Source organism: Pteropus vampyrus, unplaced genomic scaffold, assembly GCF_000151845.1.
Source record: "Pteropus vampyrus isolate Shadow unplaced genomic scaffold, Pvam_2.0 Scaffold336, whole genome shotgun sequence".
In the NCBI taxonomy this organism is placed as follows: domain Eukaryota; kingdom Metazoa; phylum Chordata; class Mammalia; order Chiroptera; family Pteropodidae; genus Pteropus; species Pteropus vampyrus.
In genome coordinates, this window is record NW_011889117.1 from 1721425 (window position 1) to 1744752 (window position 23328).

The following is a 23328-nucleotide window of genomic DNA, read 5'->3' on the forward strand; positions in this document are numbered from 1 at the left end:
GGGGGGGTTGGGGGGCTGAGAGGATGGGGTGAAGGGTTAAAGAAGTACAAATTAGCAGGTGATAGTCGGTCACGGGATGGGAAGCACAGCATAGGGAATGCAGTTAGCATTAATATGATGGCTAGGTAGAGGGCCAGGGGAGGGAGGGAGCAAATGGGGGGATCGTTTTATGAATTACATAGATGTCTAACCAATGTACTGTATACCTGAAAATAATTTAAATAAATACTTCTTTAAATAATTAAAATAAATTCCGATCCATATATATGCCCCGCCCCCCGCCCCCGCAAAGTCCTATCTCTGTGAGTGTGGGCTGGCCTAGTGACTTGCTTCTAACAGAATGAGGCAAAAGTGATGGGATGCCACTTCCATGATTAGGTTATAAAGATTGTGACTTCTATTTCCCTAGGAGACTCTCTTGGCTTCTCAGCTTAACATGTTGGAGAGGACACATGGCAAGGAACTGCGAGCAGCCTCCAGCCAAAACAGCCAGTGAGAAATCAAGGCCCTTCATCCAACATCCCTTGATGAAGTGAATTTGCCAACAACCAAGTGAACTTACAAGCAATTCCTTCTTTGGTCAAGCACAAAGATAAGACTCCAGTCCTGGCTGACACCTTGACTGATACCTGTAACAGACCCTGAAACAGATGACCCACTTAAGCTATACCCAGATTCTTAACCCATGGAAAATGTGCCATAATAAATGTGTTATATTAAACTGCTAAATTTGTGGTACTTTAATGTAATGATAAATAACTAATGTACCCTCCTTGGAAATCCTGTTGAATATTTACCTCCTTTAACACTGTTTGGCAGTTTCTTAAAAAGTTAAGATACTATACCATATAATTCAGCAATCCCACTGCTAAGGATTTACTCCCAAATAAATGAAAACAGGTCTACAAAAATATATATAGCAGCTTTATTCACAATCATCAAAACTAGAAACAACCCAAATGTCCATTACAGATGAACAGATAAACAGATTTACACAGCAAAATACTAGGCATGAAAAAGGAATGAACTACTGATGCATGCAACATGGATAAATATAAAAATCATTATACTGAATGAAAGAAGCTAAACATAAGAGAGAATATAACATGAATGCATTTATATAAAATTTTAGAAAATGCAAAGTAATATAGTATAGGTGGGGCTCTGGGAGGGACGGACTACAAAGGAGTGTAAAAAACTTCAGGGTGATGGAAATTTTCTGTATGTCGGTTGTGTGGTTGTTTCATAATAAATACTATAAACTAATAAACATATTGTCAAAACTCATCAAAACAAGGTTCACTTTTAAATGGATGCATTTTATTGTATGTAAATTATACCTCATTAAGTTGACACACAAAAAAAATCACCTTCTTTATCAAGCTTTCTTTAACTACATCTAATGCAGCTGATTTTATTATTCTACCTTAGCCCTGAAACAGTATTCTAGATAGATTACTCAAAATGCAAAGAATCCAGGGCTTCTTAAATTCTACAGTAGCTAAAACTTACAGAATATTGTTCTATATCAGATACTGTTCTGAGCATTCTGCATTATTAACTCAATTAGTCCCCTCAACAGCCCTATGAAGTAGGCTCTATAACTGTATTTTACAAATTGAGGAAACTGAGGCACAGAGAAGAAACTTGGTTACAGTCATATAACTAAGAAGTGACAGAGCCATAATTTGAGCCCAGGCAGTCAGTTTCTACAGGCTGGGCTCTTCACCATCGCCCCACTCTATATCTCAGACCACCTAAGTACTAGGCAAAAGCATACTCTCAGCTCACTAGAGACTGATAGGTTCATTCACTCATTCAACAAATATTTAAGCATACAATATGTGCCAGATATTGTCGTAAACGCTAAAGATGGAATGGTGAAGAAAAAACAAACATGGTACTTGCTTTTATGGAGCTTACATTCTAGTAAGAATTTAGATTTGAACCGCAGGATTCTTAAATCAAAATATTTATCCCCTTATTTATATATTTATCTAAAAAAAAAGAGTCACAAGTTTCATAATGGCCAGATCTGCTTTAACCAGCTAAAGCAGAGGTGCTCAAACCTGAATGCACTTTATTTTTTATTTTATTTATTTATGTATTTATTTTAGGCGAGGCAACCCTTAGTTGACCTCACAGATTTCAAGGACCTTGTCAACTTACAATCCCTTATTTATTTATTTTTTTAATTTTATTTTTTACACCTACAGCATCTGGTCTTCCTAGGTGGTCTCCCATCCAAATACTAACCAGGCCCGACCCTGCTTAGCTTCCAAGATCAGACAGGATCAGGCTTGTTCACGGTAGCATGGCTGTAGACCCCTGTCTGCACTTTAGATTCACCTAAGCATCTTTTAAAAATTCCAAAGCCCAAGTCATACCACCAGGCCAATTTAATCACAATGGGGTGAGGAAGGGGAAGTTGAGGGGTGAGAGGAAGACAAAGGCATCAGTAGTCTGCCAAGTTCCATAGGTGATTCCTATGTGAAGACAACCCTGGGAAATCACTGACCTGGAGTTATCTGAGTAACTGATAAAGTTCATTCATGGTGATTAGAGAGGTAGATAGATGAATGAAAAAAAAAACTACATACACTTGCCCTCTCTGAATCAGAAAACTTGCAGGGTAGCTTTGATTTTCTTTTTTCAATGTTATGAATTCTAAGAACATCAGAAAGAGGGCCAAATAAATATTTTCCTTCTTGGATTTATCCATGCCTCCATTACCATCCAGAATCATGAACAACTGAGATACTGATCTTTTCTTCTTTTCTTGGTACTTCCCATGTAACAAATAAAGATTTATGCCATATTACATATATCCAACATAACTAATAAAGACATGACTCAACTGCTTTTCTATGAAGCAGATCTTAATCTGGTCACCTTAGGTCCAATCCAAACAGGCCAAATGCAGTTTGCCAAAGTAAAATACAGACACTGAGATTAAAAATGCCTTCTTTTTTCAAAAAAGTAAAGTCTACTTTTAATTCAATCCTTTAAGTAGAAACCAAGTCTTTTAATAAATCAAACTTGCATTTGTGTTCTATAGAATCAACAGACCTGTTTAAGAACTCTCTGACCACTCTCAGAAAAGATAGTTAGGGGTTCAGTAGGACCCCTCGCCATTCCATCCAGGACCTAAACAGAAAAGAAAAAGGGCAAAGAGGAAGAAAAGAGATATCAGAAGACTATATAAGTCCAATAAACCTATTCAAAGTAAAATTTTTGTGACTGCCCAAATTCATTCTCTCTACCACTGTTTTGAAAAAGCTGTAAAAGACGAGATTGTCTACAATCTCAAGTCCAGGGTTTTTTCTTCTTTCTTTCTTTCTTTCTTTCTTTCTTTTTGCTTTTAAACAAGGAAAGCTCATCATAATCACCAAGGAAGCTTTTTCAAAATAGATCAGTAGTGATTACACTAGGGTATTCATTTTATAATTCATTATCCTTATGATTTGTGTATTTTGTGTTATGTATGTTACACTTTAATTAACAGACATTAAAAACAGATACAGTTGTCCTAGGCAGAACCCCTGAAGGACTCTAATTAAGTACAGAGCAGAAACAGAGTCCCATCGAGGTTACATGACTTCCCATAGGTCACATATGTAGTTATAGAGTCTTTCTTGTCACTTTCCTACTCTTTTTGTAAAGCTGTAAATATGCTGATTATACTTTTTAATTTAACATTTACTTTCCCACTTGTACTCTGAAAAAAATCTTTATTATAAATGACAACTGTAAAAAACAAACAAGCAACAAATAAATGGAAAACACAGATGTCCTGGTTCACAACTGTGCACCATCACAGCTGTTGCACTATTCATATAAGAAAATTAAATAAAGCCTAATACCCATGAAACAATTTCCTAACCTTGACATGCACTTTTAAAAATGTTTTCAATACAGACAAATGTAAAACTGATTAATAGTAAATTCAACTGGGTGTATCTTGAGAATAGACTAGCATTATTTATGAACATAAAAACAGGGTAACAGAATAGAGAGCTAGGCCAAGCTGGCAGGGTGTGCCCCGAGTTCTAGTCATGATCTTCTCATAAAGTTGTTGTATGTATGATTCTGGGCAGGACACAATCTTTCTGGGCCCAAGATTCCTAAATTATAAAATGAGAAGGTGAGCCACTATGCTAGAGCTAAACAGAATCTTAGGTTCCTTCTGGACTTAAGAAAACTCAAGGACTATTTATCAAGAACTTAAATTATTATTCTATATGCTCTCCTTTAACAAATGAATATCTCTATTCAAATGTTTTAAGTAGCTCTGTAAAATAAGAATCTTAGAATTCCTATAGTATCTGCCTTATAAACCTTAGTCTGGGCATTATACTTACAGTACTCAAGAAATTAAGTTGATCTTTTAACCACATAGCCTCAAATGTAAACAACTAAATGTGAACTGTCAGACAATTTGCCATGGCACAACTAAAGTAAGATCCAATCCCATCCTCCCTATGCCTTCTCATGAAGTTCTTATAAAACTATTATATGCCTCCTATTCCCAAGTCCAGGGCTCTAAAGGAAAATTTATGCAACCTCCACCCAAATCAGAGAAATTTAGTTCCCTGAAAGGATCAATAAAATGCCTGTCAAGCAGATCAGCATTTCAATACTGTAACACTGGTTTGCTCTTGGTAGGGATAACAGACAATTTAATAAACTAGGGAATGTTAACATTAACTCTTAAATCTCAATCCTGACATGTTAATATAAGAAACAAAAGATAAATTAGTAAAATATGAAATCTGGGATCCCTAAAACTCGTGCTCATCCTAACACAGATATAGTTAATAATTTAATTATGTATATTATAAACCAAAAGAATAAATCAGAGGCTCAGTGAGATTTTTCCCATCGTGTTAGATACTATAGTAGGTGGATAAAGTAAAATTTAGAGAAAAACTACCTCATACATTATGTTCTAATTATGAACACCACCACGTTCTTTCAATCATAATAGAACTATAATAAAAAAATAACACATCTAGAGTACCAGTCTTTTAGTCCATGCTCTAAATATACAAATGACATTGAAAAGTTGAGCAGATCCTACACTCTAGGAACTAATAAAAAATTCCCTAAAAATAACTTGATAAGAATCTGAACAGAGTAAGAACTAGAGAGCCATTGGCAATAATCTGGTCCAATACTCTCATGGAACAGATGGAAAAATTAAGGCTAGAGTGAATGACTTCTCTGAAACTTCTTAGTAGTAGGGAAGTCTTTCATTTCCTATGTGACACTTTGTTACTAATGAAATACTTAATTTTAAAAGAATTATAAAGGCACAAATACAATGATAATGAATGATGTCTTACCATATGACGATGGAAGAGAACTTTAAAGAACAATGGCTTTCTTTTTCTATTAAGTTTCCAAAGAGTTAAATCATGAGATTTGGGTCTAAGTTAGAGAAATTCTTACACCATCATTCTAGGAGTGCCACTGTTTCTTCTTCTGCAGGGTCTTAATATATTCGCAATGATAGTATTGTCAGGTTTTTCGTTTTGTTTTGCTCTTATAATTGTCACTTTTTAAATCAAATGCTGAAGTCCTAAGATCAGCTTTCATCTCCTGTAGCTACCATTTCATCATTATTGATGACTCAGATGATACACTTAGCAAATCTGCAGACAGAACTGTATTAGGTGAATATCCTAATACTTTCAAACACGGGTACAACATTCAAAATGAAACAACTAGAAAGACATTTTCTTCAAAGTTCAAATGAGATTATTTAAAAATTAGAAAATGTGATACTATGCTTATCTCTAGTGAACAGAGATAATTTTTTGATCAGAAAAGGAAATTCGATGGCAAGAGAACAGGTTTATTAATATTAAAAAACAAAGAAATAAATCTCTGCCCAAAATGAAAAAAAAAGAGAGAATTAGGATTAAAAGTAATAACAATAAACAAAAATATAAAAATAAAATTTAAGAATTATTAACTTCAGGATGGGTTGTGATGACCTGGTAGTCATAGAGAAAATATCAACAGACATAACTTGGTAAAAATTAAAATCGTCTATATGGCAAAAGAAACCACAAAGTTAAAAGCAAAATTATAGCGTGGGATAATATATTTGCCCCCTATAACAAAAAGGAGTTAATATCCCAACTACACTAAAGCACCTGTAAATTGATTAAAAAATAAAAAGTTAACAACTCAAGAGAAAAATAAGAACAGTAAAAGATGACTTGCAGAATAGGAAATGCAAATATCCAATGAATATATGCAACTTATCAATGATCCGGAGTATTAAAATTAAATAAGAAAACTTTTCACCCAGCTGATTAGCAAAAACTAAAAAGATACTTATCATCCAGTGCCAGTGAGAAGAACTGCAATAACCTCTATTAAAAATAACCTGGCAGTTCATAATACTGAAATAAGCTTATCTTTTAACTCATATTTGGGAATTTATCCTACAGAAGTAAAAGCTCCATTTCTTTCCCCTCTTTAATTCCCCCTCCCACCCCCTCACACACACACATACTTTCACCCATGACCTATGGATATTGCCATTTCCCATGAAGAACTGTATCTCTGAAGGCGGGGCATCTCCTCCCACAGATCGCCGCGTGCAGGGCGGGGGGGATGGGCCTGGCGCACCAGGGAATGGTCCGTGGCTCCACCTGGGGTGCAAACCCAGGACCTGCTGTGTGTAAAGCAGACGTGCTAACCACTACCCTATGGAACCACCCCTCCATTTCTTAAAGGTATATGAACAAGGATGTCTACTATTTGTAATGGAGAAAAAAATCAGAAACAATCTGAATGTTCATTGAGAGAAACTTATGTAAACGGAATATTATGCAGCTGAAAAAAGAATCAGATATCTATTTAATCATATAAAAAAACATGATATCCTATAAAGTAAAAAAACAGAAGTTGAAGAATGTGTATGGCATCATGATAACCTTATAAAATAAGAGAAAATGAATCAATATGTACATTTGTGTTTTTAAGAGCATAGAGAAAAATATGGAGGAAACACAGGGCTATGATGCTTGGGTAGCTTACAGGATAGGAACAAGAGGAGAGACAGTTGGTTTTTTCTTCATGTACCTCAAATGATGCTCAGCTTTTCTCAATTAGCCTATACTGCTTTCGTAGTTTGAAAGAAAGTACTAGTTGAGTATAACAAGAAGAAATAAGAAAAAAAAATCTTTAATAGGAATGACAGGAAAAATAGTTATTTAAAAGTAATAAAGGATTGGTGTATAAAAGCCAAATGCCAAATGAAACAGAGAACGAAGAACAAAAATAAATTCTGGGTATTTTTTTGTTAGTATGTAAAACAACTTTTATGAATTTAGGATTTACCTCTATTTCAAAAAGGAAAATAAAAGAAGCTTTTGATTCAAGAGCTTTGTTTTTAGGTTTGTCTGCTTAGAACATTTTTTTCAAAAAGCAAACATGTCTTATCACAAGATCTTGTCAAAGAAATGCCCCATTATATATTTACATTCTGTATCTTTTTTTGTTAAATTATATTTTATTTTTAGCTATATTTGAAACTTATCTTTTATAACAATGCACCATTCTTTGTTACACTAAATAAAAATTTTAAACATGGTACAAATAAAAGGAAAATATTAAATCTACACTACTGAACAAAATGGTCTAAATCTACACTACTGAACAAAATGACATGAAAATTAGTTCAAACAAGATTGAAAAAATGCTCATCACTGATAAAAATAAAAAAACATATTTGCTAGTTACAAAAGAAAAAAAGTGCAACTTCACAATGGAGGGATCTGGCAGTCACAACCTTAACCCTACAATCAAAGTTGCTATTAGTGGGACAACAATACATTTATGTACCTTGTAATATCATGTAATGTGAAGAATATTTATTAAGTATTTTTGCCAAAATGTGTAACTAAAATTTAATCAGTTCTTTAGACTCTACCAATTCTTTAGAATCTAATCAAGTCTTTAAACCTTCCAGTTTAGAGAAAGACAAGGAATAAAAGAACAAGTTAAACATCACAAACAATCAGATAAATCCAGAATGTGGGATATTCAACAAGAAAACTGCTCTAGTCTCAACAAATCAACCATGGGAAAAAAGAGGTAAGGGAGCAGTCAAAAAATGGGAATTGTTCCATTTTTTTTTTTAAAGACTACAAAAATAATAACGTGAATATGATGCATGGTTCTTAATTTGATTCCACTTCGAACATTTTGAAGACAATTGGGTAAACTTAAATATACCACCTACTGATAATTTTATTAAATGTGATAATGGTACTGTGATTATGTAGAATGTCCTTATTTGTAACAGATGGATGTTAAAATATTTTAAAACATAGTATATCTTTATTTTTAAAAGGTTTATCATTACACTATTTCTGGGGGTTTTTTTGTATGTTTGAAATTTTTATAATGAAGCTTTAAAATATCAAAACCCCCACCAAACTGTGAAGTACCACTATGCTGGAAGAAAAAAAATTACAAAATCCAATATTAACTAGTGGCTAGTGGCAATATAAAGTGGTAGTTATTCTAAAGAATACTTTGACAATATGGCTAAAAAGTGTTATCTTTAGACCTAACTGAATCATTTTAGGGAAAATGCTCTCAAAAAAAAACTAGAGGAAAAAGATTTATAAAGAGATGTTACAACAGTATAATTTAGAATTACAAACCAAAAATAAAAACAAACTCAAAATCACCCAAATGCCAAATAACCAAAGTATTTAAATTTTGGTTATTGTGTATCATTAAAAATGATAACTATATAGATAAGTGGAAAAGTAGATCGATATACTGCCAAATGAAAAGACTATAAAAACCTATATAAATTAAACTTGTAAAGACTACACACATATGATAGTGACTAGGAAGTCATGTGCTTATCCATCTATAATATTTTAACACAATTTTAAAAATTTCATTAAGACACATACTCTTAGAGAAAATATGAACAATGCAAATACAGAATCAGGAGGAACTGTGTAGGTACAAATAAGAAAAAGCACCTGAGGACTACTGTTGACCACAATCTGAATGAGTATTCACAATCTGAATACTGTCTTACTGTGGACAAAAAAAAGTCAACATAACTATTTATTATTAAAAGGACACAAAAAGAATGTATCATTGGCTTGTACATACATAATCTTCCTCAATTCTTTTCATTAGTCAGATTTTTTTAAAAAGATATGGAAAAACTGAAAAGGGTTCAGAGAAAAATCAAGAGGTAAAAAACAGAATGGAAAAGAGGTGATTTTGAAGTTTGAAAGAAAATGAAGAGCAACATTATTACTACTGAAATCCATAGAGAGGCTTTTGACTAGAACCTAGAAAGCTGATGTATCTCAATGCCTACAGATGACTGACCAAAAGGCTAATAAAATCCTCAAAGTTTGTTGTGGTGGTGTTTTTGTTGTTTTATTTTTGGTTTTGTTTTTTATGTAAGAGGAATTTCTTGACTGTCCTGGTGAAAGGTTACTGGCATAGGCAAATGAGGGAAGCTGGGTGTGTTAAATCATCAGCCATCTGTTTATCTTCAGAGTATCTACTTATCCATGATCTCCTGATCACAGAATCTCCCTAAGGCTTGAATTGGTTAATCAAAGCTTGAATCAGTTATCCACCATTTAAAAATTCTGTAGTGCCATCTTGCTCCCACTTAGAAACATTCAAATGTCCTAGGTCTAGCATCTAGGGCCCCAAGAAACTACTCTGGCTTTATCTCCCCATCACTCCTCAACACACTAGCAAACCAGACTTCTCACTATTTCATTTCCTAAATTTTCCTTATGCTTTCTCCTATGTCCATCAATCCCTCGGTTCTTTTCTCCTTAACTCAGCTTGTTGCAATCTTGCCCTTTCTTTTATTTAGTAAATTTTAATTTAATACCTCTGTATCATGTCACCTTATATGGGTTGAATTGTGTCCTCCCCTCAAAAGATGTTAACATAAGTCCTAACCCCCCAGTACCACACAATGTAACCTGATTTGAAAATAGGATAACTGCAGACCTAATTAGTTGAGGTAATACTGGAGTAGGGTAGGCCTTTAATCCAATATTAATTGATGTCTTTATAATAAGGAAATTTGGACACTGAGACATACAGGGAGAATGCCATATGACAACAGAGGCAGAGTGTGAAATGATGCAGCTGCAAACCAAGAAACCCCAAGAATCGATGGAAGCTAGGAAGAGGCAAGAAAGATTCTATCTAAATTCTCAGAGGGAACATGGCCCTGTTAACACCCTGAATTTAGATTCTAGCCTCAAGAACTATGAAAGAATAATTTTTGTTGTTTTAAGTCAACCAGTTTGTGACTACACCTAGGAAAGTAATACACCACCTTTTCCATGAAGCCTTCTCTGATCCTCCAAGTGGAAGTGATTCTCTCTCTTCTGAATTCCCATAGCACAAGCTCATTTAAACCAGGCTTGTGCTATGGGAATTCACATTACAAAATAAAAATTGTTTCCTGGCTGGCAGAAACTAATTACTCATCAATTGTATACACCTCTCAATGCTGGTAGGCAGTCAACATATGCTGACTATACTAATCAAATTTTTCTCCATACATACTTATTCTAATCTCAAGGCTTCTAAGTCATCTCCACATACATTGAAGAGTTAAACACAACCTAAAAGAACTCAAAGACTCGTTTTCTTTAGGAAGCATTCCTAGATTCAACTTTACTTATATTAGTTATATCAATATATTTTACACTGATATTGTGCATTATGCACATACTGCTGTTAACTAATATCTACAATGAGAAAGACTGTTTAACAAATCCATTTAGGGTCTACTGACCTGTCTCTATTAAGTCTAGTCAGATGGTGGTTTGCCTGTCTTCCCATCTTTATTGGTATTTGGTAGTTAACCATAGTGTCTTTGAATTTTCCCAAGTGTTTGAATTTTTTAAGTCTGTATTTTGTAAAAGGGACGACATTACTTCCACATAACATTTACAATTATGGCAAAGGACTTAACCTAATAAATAATTTCCCTCAGAAAAATCCAGAACAGGAATTTGAGTCACAAACTTGCAATTATTTCTAACGATCAGTTGCTATCTGATTTTTAGAAAATATACATAAATGGTACTATGGAACTAATATCAGTACCATATTCAGTGGCTCAAAAAGGATCTGGTTAATGGAAACTTTTGTTGCCTCCTTGTGTGTGTGGGGGGGTGGGGGAGACGGATATACAGCTGGTTAATGATAAATACAAACCTAAATACCTATTTGAAGTATAAATATCCTCTGAATTTGACCAATAACATTATATTAACTGACATAGCTTTTTCTTCCACTTTACTGAGATATAACATAACCTGTAAGTTTAAGGTGTACAAGATGGATACATGTATATATTGAGAAACATACAACAAATATAATAAGGTTAGTTAATACATCCATTACCTCACATAATTACCATATTTTTTTGTGTGTGATGAGAACATTTAAGACTACTCTTTTAGCAACTTTCAAGTATGTAATATAGCGTTGTTAGCTATAGTCATCATGCTGTACATTAGATCCCCAGAGCTTATTCATCTTATAACTGGAAGTTTGTACCCTTTGACCAATATCTCCCCATTTCCCCCACCTCCCAGTCCCTTGCAACTGCCGTTCCATTGTTTCTATGAGTTCATCTTTTTAACTGACATAATTAATATGAATTGACCTAGAATATACAATTCTTCACAAGATGTGATTGTTTTTATCTTTTCATTTTTTGTTTTTTGCTTTATAGGGTCCATATATAAAATATAGCTTACCACCAAATTCTAGGGCTGCATTACTACCTCTAACAAAGCCATTGTACTCCCTTTATGTAGGTATTTATACATACCTCTGGTCGTTTATTAATAAACTCAGCAAATGTTTATTGAGCTCCTAGGCAGCCACCTTAAGTCTTTTTAGAATAAAGTGAGATAAAAAAAAGATTTTAAAAAAATAAATAAATGTGCCAGACAACATACTAGGTAGATATTGGGGCCAGAGAAAAAGGAAGAAATAGACATAGGCCAGCCCTCAAGGAACACCCAATTTAGTGAAGACGGAGAAAGTAAACTAGTTCTATATCTCTAATTTCTCCCCATGCTGTTCCTACATTTCACAACCATGCTTACTTTCCTAATGTACAGCTTTAATTATGTCACCATAGGGCTAAAAACTTTTGCTGACTCACCATTAGTCAATCAAGTCCAAACTTCCCAGCTTGGGAATGGAAAGGATTCAAAGCCTTCCATGATTTGGTCGTACAGTATGCAGACTAAGAACACAAGCTTTGGAATTGGGCTGCTTGGACTCAAGTTCTTTCGCCATCAATTGTTAGCTCTATTCCTCAGTTTCTTTATCTATAAAAAGGGATAAAAAATAGTGTCTACCTCACAGGGTTGTTACGAGGTTTAAACGAACTACTACTTTGAAAATGCCTGACACATTATCTGGCAGATAGTATGTGTGCAAAAAATGTGAGCTACTACAATTATTATTGCTATTTTTCAATCTCCATTTCCAGCCTTAACTCCAACAGCCCTGTCACAATCTTATTTTCCAGCCAAACTGGACTCTTTACTATCTCCTAAACATCTATTTTTACAATCATACTTTCACTCAGCCTACAAAGTATTATGTCTCATCTCCAAGTATTATGATCCTAATCATTCTTGGCATCCCCACTTAAAGGCCACTTCTTTCAGGTACCAGCTCCATTACATACAGCCCACATGGCACTTAAACCCTGGCTAGATTCATTTTTGTATCCTACAGAGTTCTAGCCCAATGTACATGGTAGGGCTCAATAATGTTTGACAAATAAATGAATTCCTGTATTTCCTCCCTCTCATCCAACTGCTCTCTTGGAAAATAACTGTACATCACAAGTGAAAAGACCTCTTCTGTAGTATTTCATAAAGTGGGCCAGCTAATTTTCTTTTCTATCACCAATGTGGTCATTCCTAATGTAGTACCCAGCACAGAATAGATGCCTAAATATACAGTGATTTGAACTGAATTTCATCTCATCTCATCTTTTCATTTCAATTATCATTTTATTCATTATGATCAAGTATGAGTCAGGCTTAGAAATAGATTTTAGTTTTTAATCTGCCCATAAACTCTTCTATCAATTTCTGGCCACTCTGACCCTATCCTAATATGTCATTTATTAGTTTAGAAGACAGAATATTTAAAATCTCAGTAAAGTAAAAACCAGAAAATTAAATGCCTATAGGGTGATAAGTAAATGAGCAAAGCAAATGAGTAGTAAGGACTGCATAGAAAACCAGGAAACATATAACCCCTCCTAAAAGCTTCAGCTTTTAATGTATTGCTATGCGAGAATATGGGCTTGGCACTGACAGATCTTTCAATTTTTCAAGGTAAGTCAGAAACTCTGAAATTTGTATAAATTTTTAAGACATTAAAAATATTGTATGAGCCAAACAAAAGGTACCTGCAGGTCAAATCTGCACCCTCTGCTACAGAAGTTCTCTGTAAAACAAATGTTGGGGTGGGAGAAGTTCCAACCTAGCAGTCTAAGACAGCAGCTAAGACTAAGCGACAACCTAGAAGCATCTCTTGCAACACTCACCCTAGCTCTCAACCTCTGGTTTGACCTGAAAACCAAACGAATTCTACAATTGTGTTGAACATATTGAGCCTCTACTCTGTTCTGGGAATCAGAAATGAACAATAGTGCTAAATAACAGCTAACATTATTAAGCATTTTCTAGGTGTCACAGTGTTCTACATGTTACATTATTCAACTCGCTTAATCCTCACAACAATCCTATGAGATAAATACTGTTATCCTATTTTAAAGATGAGGAAACTGAGGCAACCTGTCCAAGGTCACACAATTAACAAGCAGTGAAGCTGCAATTAGGACCTCAGACTTGACCAAAAGAGCTCATAATGTGAAAACAAAGGCCATTCAATAAATGGTGCTGGGATAATAAATCATACAGAGGGAAAAAAATGAAACTGGACCCTACCTCACACCACACACGAGACAATTCGATCTAAACATCAAAAACAAATCAGTAGAGATTCAAGAAGATACCATAAAGAATAATTTCAAGAACTTGGAGGGAGATTGATAAATTTGACTTTATTAAAACTCAGAACTTCTTTTTAACAAAAGACAAGTTAACAAGATTAAAAAGATTAGCAACAAACCGGGAAATGACACCTGTAATATAACCGACGCAGGTTTAATAATCAGAAAACATAAAGAAATCTTTTGAAAAAGACAACCCAACAGAAAAATGGCAAAACAAGCCCAAGTATGGTCTCAACACCCACAGTTACCACAGAGCAGATCCCAGAACAGACCTTGGCATCACTGACCAATATAAAACATTCAGGGGTCTACGTGATGCTGCAGGTACACAAAGCACGGGGAACTCAACCAGAAGGACAGAAAAAATGGTTATTCTCCATCGTATAGGAACTGGATGGCAAACCAGAAGTTAAACATCCAACATTCAGACACATAGATCAGGGACTGGCAAATGTCTTTATTAAGAGCCAGATAGTAAATATTTTCAGCTTTGTGAGCTATATATTCTCTGTTATAACCACTCAATTCTGCCATTGGTAGTGTGAAAACAGCCAAAGACAATATGTTAATGAATGAGTGTGCTAGCGTTCCAATAAAGCTTTGTTTACATAAATAGGTGGTAGGCCAGATTTGATCTATGGGCTATAGTTTGCAAACCCTTAACATAGATGGTTGTGATTTTCCTACACTTTGGAATATTTTCCCTATCTTTCACTGCCTTTTATGTCTACTGACACTTATCTCTGATTTCCTTAAGCAAAAACTATACCACAGTTGACAGCTTTGCAATGGTTTCCGAAAGTCTATTACTCTACCAAAAAACATCTTATTATCTGTGACGATTCTCACCTCATTCTCCTTTTATCTTTTTTTAACCTCTTCGACAGCCACCATCCCAAACTAGAAATTTAAAAAATTCCCTCTCTTACCACTCACAATGTTAATTATCAACACCAGGAAAATCTAATGCTCTTCAACGCTCAAAGCCTCTGCCTTTGTCCAAGCCGTCATTACTTCTTCCCAGCTCTCCAGTCTACCCTCCTAAATAACATCCATTTATCTCCTAAAATTTAAACCTCATCATATGGTCCTGCCTTTGAAGACCTTAAATACCTCTCTATCAGCTAAGGATTCAGTCCAAACTCCTTAGCAAGGTCCTTCACATTCAGATTTCAAACAAGCTCCCCAGTCTTCTCTTCTCTTCTCTCTCTGTCTGTCTCTCTGTCACTCTGTCTCTCTGTCTGTCTGTCTGTCTGTCTGTCTCTCTCACACACACACTCTCCTCCAACCACATTCAAATACGTTCCTTGAAAATGCATGCCTTTACCTGGAAAGCTCTTCCTTCTAACTCTCCATCTGGCAAACTCTTCTACCTTTCAGGATACATCTCAAATGTCATCCCTTCGCAAAACTTTCCTTGATTCCTATAGCAGAGATATGCCCACTTCTGTGTCTTCACAACCTTTGAGAAGTCTCCTTTGGCATTTACCATCCTGAACTATCATTGTTACATGTCTATCTTTTTCGAAGTGAAAAAACCCTGCCTTAAAGACCTCTGAATCCTTAAAGCCTGCCGTAATGCTTAACATGCAGTTGATGTCTAGAGCACAGTAAATGTTGAATGGAAGATGTGCCTGGTAGTAAGAATAGAGTTTCCTAACCTGGGGTTTGTAGAAGGGAGCCCAAAAATAGAATTCAGGGGGTCCATGAACTACAGGAAAATAAATTATCTCTTTATTTTCACTAACCTCGAGTTGTGTGTGTTTCCTTCAAATATTAATGTGAGCAACAAACTATTCTATAATTGACAGTATCTGTGACTGTAACAGTAATCACAGATACTTTATATCATATGACAGTTGTTGCAGATTAATCTTAAAGTATTACTTGTACTCATCACATCTTTAAAATTATAAAACTTTATAGTGTGCTGACAAAGAAGTAAATCTATGTTACTATATCATAATTCATATATTTTTGTAACTGTATTTCAATACAGTTGGTTTTCCTTGTAATCGAATATATTTTGTTTTATGCAATTAAATATATATTCTGCGGGGGGTTCATAGGCTTCAGTAGATGCTAGAGGGGCCCATGGAACTGACAAGATTAGGCTTTCCTGCATTAGAAAGATCCAGAACAAATAAATCATGTTGCTTTATATATATATTGTATACCCGTAATGAACATATATTGAAAAACTTATTGCTATGAATGTCGACAACATTTTTGTTGAGTCCTTTTTGATTATATGGGAGCTCCAGAACTACTGTCTCATGACTGATTTCCATAGCTTCCCTCAGAACTCTCCCATAGCCCATGTGAACTTTGAACTCTTCTCTATCATGATCAAATTTCTATTAAAGTTTGATCATAATAGAGATCCTGGGTCTCTATCATTATTTGCTTTTTTTTTTAGTGTGTGTGTGTGTGTGTGTGTGTGTGTCCCTTTGCTCTACACTAAACACCTAAAAGCAGCAACTCTTAAAACTCTAGAAGTCAAAAGGATCCCAAAGATAACTTCTTTGTACAAATGGAAGTGAGCTAGAAATTATCAAATAGCTGGTTACCTATACTTTTTTGTATCCCCTCTCAGCCTTTGAACTGACAAACTCATTAGAGAAACAAAATAAATTAATAATTCTTTGATATAAGCTGCCATGCCTGACTTAACATTTTTCTCCCAGCTAGCAAATTCCTCTAAGGCAGTGTGTTGAATGAGGCAGCAGACCTGCGTGCCAGTACCCTCTCTGCCATTAACTTTTAAGATGTTAGGAAGTCAACTTTACCTTTCCATTTCTCAGCTAAAATCACTACATCATATGAAATCGTTACATGATATCTAAGGCCTCTGTAGTTTTTACACATTCACTACTTCTTCATTTTTTACTGGCTTCAATAACGCCTTTCTGATGACCTCCCCAGGTGACCCTGCTGTTAAAAAAGTGGGCTGTCCCCCTCCTGGGAAGACACCTAGGGTCACCGCCCACAAACAGTCCGGTCCCTCCTTTTAAAGACACACACAAATTCCCTAAGTTGAAGGAGGTTCTTTCTCTCTTCTTGCCAACCAGTTCCACTCTCTGCACCCCTTTTGCTGGCCAGCTCCTACACCCAAACCTCAGTCCCCCTTTTGTCTCTTCTTTATCAAGCCCTTCCCTTTTTTTATTTTTATTTTTTTTCTCTCTTCAATAGGCAGTGGAGGATCCCGGGGGCATATAATATCCTCAGTGCCTTAGGAGTTAGTTACACGGTCCTGAAATTTAGCCCCGCGACTCCCAGGACTGCCACAATCTGATACCCGCGTCTGTACCCAAAGAACCTCCATTTCTAATCAACCCCTTCTACCCCGCCCAAACAACTGCCAAAGTCCTGACAGCCAGAGCTTGGACTTCACGCCCCTCCGGATCCTACCTGCCCTGGGGTCCTGAACACCGCCATAGCCTAACCCAGTCCCAGGTCCTGCACCACTCCGCGCCCCCCACCCCACCCCAGTCCCACGGAACCCAACCCCAGTTCCGTTTGGACCCAGTGTCCCTTGTCCGCGACCCCGGCCACGACCCCACGTCCGGCTCCTGCCCAGTTCCTCGGCCCAGGAGCGCCACCCCATGCAGACCCTGGCCAACCCTGCACTCCCTCAGCGCCCGAGACCCCGTGTCTGGCACCCTCTCCAGCCGTGGCCTGGACCCCGCTCGCTCCAGCGTCCCCGCCCGCAGGCCCGGGGCCGGCTCCCCAACATGGCGACGAGGACACGAGCACGGCGGGCGGGGCGGCTCCCGGCCGGGCCCGCACAGGAGCGGTGCTCCACGGGCGGCCGGCGCCATTTTCCCGCGCCGGGCCCGGGCGGCGCCTCCTTCCAGCATAGCCGGCCGGGCCGGGACCGCGGACGCCCGGTGGGCCCACCCCTTACGGGCCCGCGTCGCCGTCACCTCACCTGAGCGCGGCCCCAGCCCTCCCGGGCGGGCCTCGGAGCACCGGCCCGGGCCGTGCGTGCCCGCGGCCCTCCGTGAGTCCGTCCGTCCGTGCTCGCGTGCGTCCGTCTGTCCGGCCGTCGGCGCCCCGCCGCCCGCAGCCCGACCCGGCAGGGCCTCAGGGAGCCGGCGGGGAGGGGGATGGGCCGGACCGGGCCGGGGAGGGAGGGGGAGGGAGGGAGAGAAGGAGGGAGGGAGTGCGGGAGGGGGCGGAGCGGGGCGGACCACGGGTGGGTGGGGTCTGGACACGTGACCAAACGTCCCCCAACGCGCGAGGCGGAGCGCACACCCGCTCCCCCGTAGATCTCTGTCTCCCAGCGTTGTAATATCGCCAGTGGCTTTTGCCCCCATTTCGGAGTCACTGCACAGCCCTTTGGGAACCCTGTGGCTGAGTGTTCTTGGCCAAGTCAGCCAAGTCTTAGTTTACCCATTTGAAAATGAGTACTGATAGTGCTTGCAAAGAGGAAACGAGGAAAGACAAGAAAGCATTTGGTACAATGCCTGACACATAGTGTCTAATAAGTTAATGGTAATAAAGATAACGTTTAGCCTTTATTATTATTTGCCTGGAAGTCTCTCTCTACTTTTTCCCATTGGCATCACCCAGCAAGCTCAGTAGGTGCCCTCCCCTCTCCTCAAATGTAGGAAGGCCTCCCCAGCACTGATGTCTGTCATACAGGCCTGGATTCAGATCCGGCTTTCACTCTTAACAGCTGTGTGATTTTCTTTGCTTCTGAACTTCAGCTTCATCATCTATAAAATGGGAATTAAGGGTCTGTTATCACAGAAGTATCAGGAAGATAGAAGATGAGCAGGTGGATTGTAAACTGATTGCGAAGCTCAAGCATAGTGGTCTCATCTAAGAAAAGGATTCAGGAGTTCTTTCATTCCACAGATATTTACTGAGCATACACTGTATGCTTGGACTGGTGTCCAAGCCATCCAGGGCCTTTTCACATCCTCCCTGGCTCCCCTCCAATCTATTCTCCACCGTGTTGTCAGAGTAATATTTCTATGTCAGAAATCTGATCATGTCCCTTTCCTATTTAAAATTATTTGATGATTCCACATTGCTCTTAAGATAAAGGCCAAATAAATGTCTTACTGTTGCTCTTCCTACATCTCCAGACTTTTCTCAGGGCCCTCTTCCCCCTTCTCTGGGCTGCAACTACCTCCTTCATATATTGTACTTACCCCCTTCTCAGGGCCCTTGCACATGCTGACCCTCCCCCTAAAACGTTCTCCCCCCTTAGATAACTCATCAGCCCTCAGATCCCAGCTCAAACATTGCTTCTGCAAGGGCACCTTCCCTGACCACTCCCCAGAAAGGTTCTCTTGCTTGTCCTTGACAGGATGCACTAGGTTGTTTATTCCCTTTCTTCACCACTGGACTATGGACTCCATAAGGAGGGAGATATTACCCATTTTGTTTACTGCTGTCTCCTCAGCACATAGCACAGTGCCTGACACAGAGGAGGTGCTTAATAAATATTTATCGTATGTATGAATCAGGCACTGTGCTAGGTGCAGGGCCCAAGAGGGCAGAGAAAAGTAAAAAAAACACAGGCGGCCACAAGGGGTACCTCAGACCTTTGAGCCTGTGAAATTAACACCAAAAAGATTTACTAGAAGAGCCTGGGGAAAAAAAACTTTAAGCTTTTTTTTTTTTAAGCTTCATTATTTATTTGTTTGTTTGTTTGTTTATTTATTAGATGATGATGATGATTATTTTTGTTCTATTAAAGCCTACAGCACCTGGTATTCCTAGGTGGTCTCCCACCCAAGTACTAACCAGGCCCGACCCTACTTAGCTTCCGAGATTAGGAGATTAGGCTTTTTTTTTTTTAACTTTTAAAAAGTGAGGTATAATTTATATAAAGCAAAATGAAATATCTTAAGTGTATACCTAATAAACTTTTATTTATGTTCGTGTGTTCACACCTCCCAGGTCAAGTTACAGAACTATCAACCCAGAAAGTTTCCTTTGTGCCCTCCTATACGTCCCCTCCCAGTCAACACTTGCTCCCCTAGAGGTAACCACTTCTGACCAGCACCAGAGCTCAACTTTGACAGTTCTTAAACTTCATGTAAACATATAAGCATGTACTCTTTTGTGTTAGTCTAGAAATCTGACATACCCAAAGAGCAACTCTTTGGATAATGATACAATTAATGAACTACTTGATTAATTAATTAATATGGAAGACTAAGTGAGAAACTCTGGTTATTCAATCTTCCAGAGACAAGGGTCCTACCAAGAGGCTGAGATGACATCATACACACACCTCCAAGTCTCACAAAAATTTCTAGAGGTAAGAAAGCTCTGAAAGGTCCTAACACAACAAAAGCCCAATTTAAAAATGAGCAGAAGACTTGAGTAGACACATCCAAAGAAGACATATGTGATCAATAAGCAGGTAAAAAGACATTCAACAGCACTAGTCATTAGGGCAATGCAAATCGAAACCACAATGAGATCAATTCACACCATTAGGATGGCTATTATTTAAAAAAACAAAGTCACAAGTGTTAGGATATAGAGAAATCGGAACCCTTTTACATTGCTGGTGGGAATGGAAATGGTGCAACAGCTGTGGGAAGAAGTTTGGCAGCTTCACAAAAAGTTAAACATAGAATTACCATTTGATCCAGCAATTCCACTTCTGGATATTTACTCCTGCCCACCCCAAATGTAGAAGCAGGGATTCAAAGAGATTTTTGTACACCCATGTACATAGCAGTATTTATTCACCACAGCCAAAAGGTGGAAGCAACCCAAGTGTCTATCAACAGATGAATGGTTAAACAAAATGAGTTATTTATATACAATGGAATACTTTTCAGCCTTAAAAAGGGAGGAAATTTTGACACGTGGTACAACATGGATAAACTTTGAAGACATTATGCTAAGTAAAATAAGCAAGCCACAAAAGGACAAATTTCCTATGATACCTCTTATATGAGATTCCTAGAGTAGTTAAATTCATAGAATAGTGATTGCCAAGGGCTGAAGGGAGTAGGGAATGGAGAATTACCATTTAATGGGTACAGAGTTTCAGTTGGGGAAGGTGAAAAAGTTCTGGAAATGGATAGTAGTGGTGGTCGTATGACAATGTGAATGTACTTAATGCCACTGAAAATATAAGCATGAACTGTATACTTAAAAATAGTTAAAATGGCAAAATTTATGTTATATGTATATATTTTACCATAATTTAAAAATATATATATGCTGGAACCTGAGCCACTATTCTCATTTTTTCACCTTGTTATCCATGTCTTTAAACTGAAGGTCATAGGTTTTTATGGAATTAGCAAGAATGCAGAGAGCTAGGAGACAAGGGCCCATTTTGGTACCTACACATCTGATAGTCGAAAATAGCATGGGCATAGGCAACATAAACATTTGTTGCCCACAGGAAGGCAGCAAAGGAACAGAAACAGGCCATAGACTGGAACTAAGTATAGCCCAGTGATTACAAGATTGGGCTCTGAAACCAAAATACCTAAGTTCAGATTCTAGCTCTGCTATTTATTAGCTATGTGACCTTGGATAAATCCAACCTTCTTGTTATACAGACAAGGAAAGTGGGACCAGAGATAAATGACTGTCCAACAGAGTCCAAAGTATTTTCTCCTTTATTTTGTTTGGTTTTTTAATTCTTACATCGTTTTCATTTTGTTTTGTGTATGCTTCCCAAAGAAAGTATTTTTTAATATCTTCACCTGTAATTTAACTTAACTTTTTTGTGCTTTGGTTATCTGCAGATAAGGGCACCTAACAGATGAGGATTAGAGGATTAAATGAATTAGTACTTATAAAATGTTTAGAAGAGTACCTATTGTTTTTGAGGCCTCAAGAAGCAACAAATTAACAGAGGCCTCTACAGAGGTTATCAGGCTGTCTCACAGGATGTTATGAACAAGAAAAGCAGTCTTGAGACATTCAGGTTGCTCTGGATTCAGACTTATTGAACTTCTACTTTCATATGTTTGTCCAAATGGGCCTAGGCTTTGCAGTGATAAGATTGATAGTGAATACTTGAACCATGTCTTTAAGAACAACATCAAACATGAAAAAAAAGAAAGAACAAAACCATCTAGAGAGCATCAACATTCTACTGTCTGTGGGGTTTATCACAATAGTGCCAAACAACAAAGTTGCCACATTTAGTTAGACATGTCCTCTTTCCAGTCATTACCCATGTGCTTGAGAGTAAACAGTATCATGACTTCTAACTCCGTAGGTTAGGCTCCCCAACTGTTAAACTTTATACAAATGGAATCATATAGGATATACTCTCTTGAGTCTGGCTTCTTTTACTCAATTTTATGTTTTTGAGATTCATTTACATTGTTGCATATAGTTGTAGTTTGTTCCTCTTCATTGCTTCATAGTATTTCATTATTTGACTGTATTAGTTTATCCATTCTACTGGTGATGAGCATTTCAGTTTCTACTTTAAGTCTATTTTTAATAGTACTACTATGAATATTCTTGTACATATCTTTGGATGAATATGTGTCCAGTTTTCCGCTAGATATATACCTAGGACTAGGATTGCTAGGTCATATAGCTTGCATGCGTTCCACTGCAGTTGATATTGCCAAATGCTATGTCCTTTTTTTAAATAGCTTTATTGAGAGATAATTTGTATACCATTACAATCATTTAAAGTGTACAATTCAGTGTTTTTAGTATAGTCACAGATAGGTGCAACTATCACCACAGTCAATATTTTAGAACGTTTTCATTGTCTCAGTAAGAAACCCTGTACCCTTTAGGTATTGCCCCTCCTCCCAATGCTCCCCATTTCCCTATCCCTAAGCAACCACTAATTTGCTTTCTGTCACTATAGATTTGCCTATTCTGAATATTTCATGTAAATGAAATCGTACAATATGTGACCTTTTGTCTGGCTTCTTTCACTTAGCATGTTTTCAGTGTTCATCCATATTGTAGCATGTGTCAGTGTTACATCCCTTTTAATGGCTGAATAATATTCCATTGCGTGAATATATCACATTTGTTTATCCATTCATCCATTGATAGACATTGAGTTGCTTTCATCTTTTGGCTTTTCTGAATAGTGCTGCTATTCATATACAAGTTTTTGTTTGAACACCTGTTTTCAGTTCTTTGGAGTATATATCTGGGAGTGGAATTGTTGGGTCATATGGTAATTTTATGTTTATCTTATCAAAGAAATGATAAACCATTTTCCACAGAGGCTGCACCATTATACATTCCCACTAGCAATGTATGAGGGT

At 37.4% G+C, this 23328-nt stretch overlaps 1 protein-coding gene and 1 pseudogene across 10 annotated transcripts in view; both read right to left on the reverse strand.

The window, feature by feature from the left end:
- The window catches only part of NCOA6 (nuclear receptor coactivator 6), a 90533-nt gene extending 72310 nt beyond the window's left edge, over positions 1 to 18223 (reverse strand). For 5 of the 10 annotated variants that reach the window (XM_011378302.2, XM_011378300.2, XM_023522216.1 and 2 more), the window contains exon 1: positions 18021 to 18222. The gene's annotated coding sequence lies outside the window, so the exon portion shown is untranslated. Of the gene's footprint in view, positions 1 to 562; positions 642 to 3069; positions 3148 to 12211; positions 12381 to 18020 lie in introns of those variants that run through there. The other 5 variants (XM_011378299.2, XM_011378298.2, XM_023522214.1 and 2 more) reach the window with 5 other exon arrangements.
- On the reverse strand, positions 2208 to 2326 carry LOC111730867 (annotated as a pseudogene).
- Positions 18224 to 23328: the final 5105 nt, after the last annotated feature.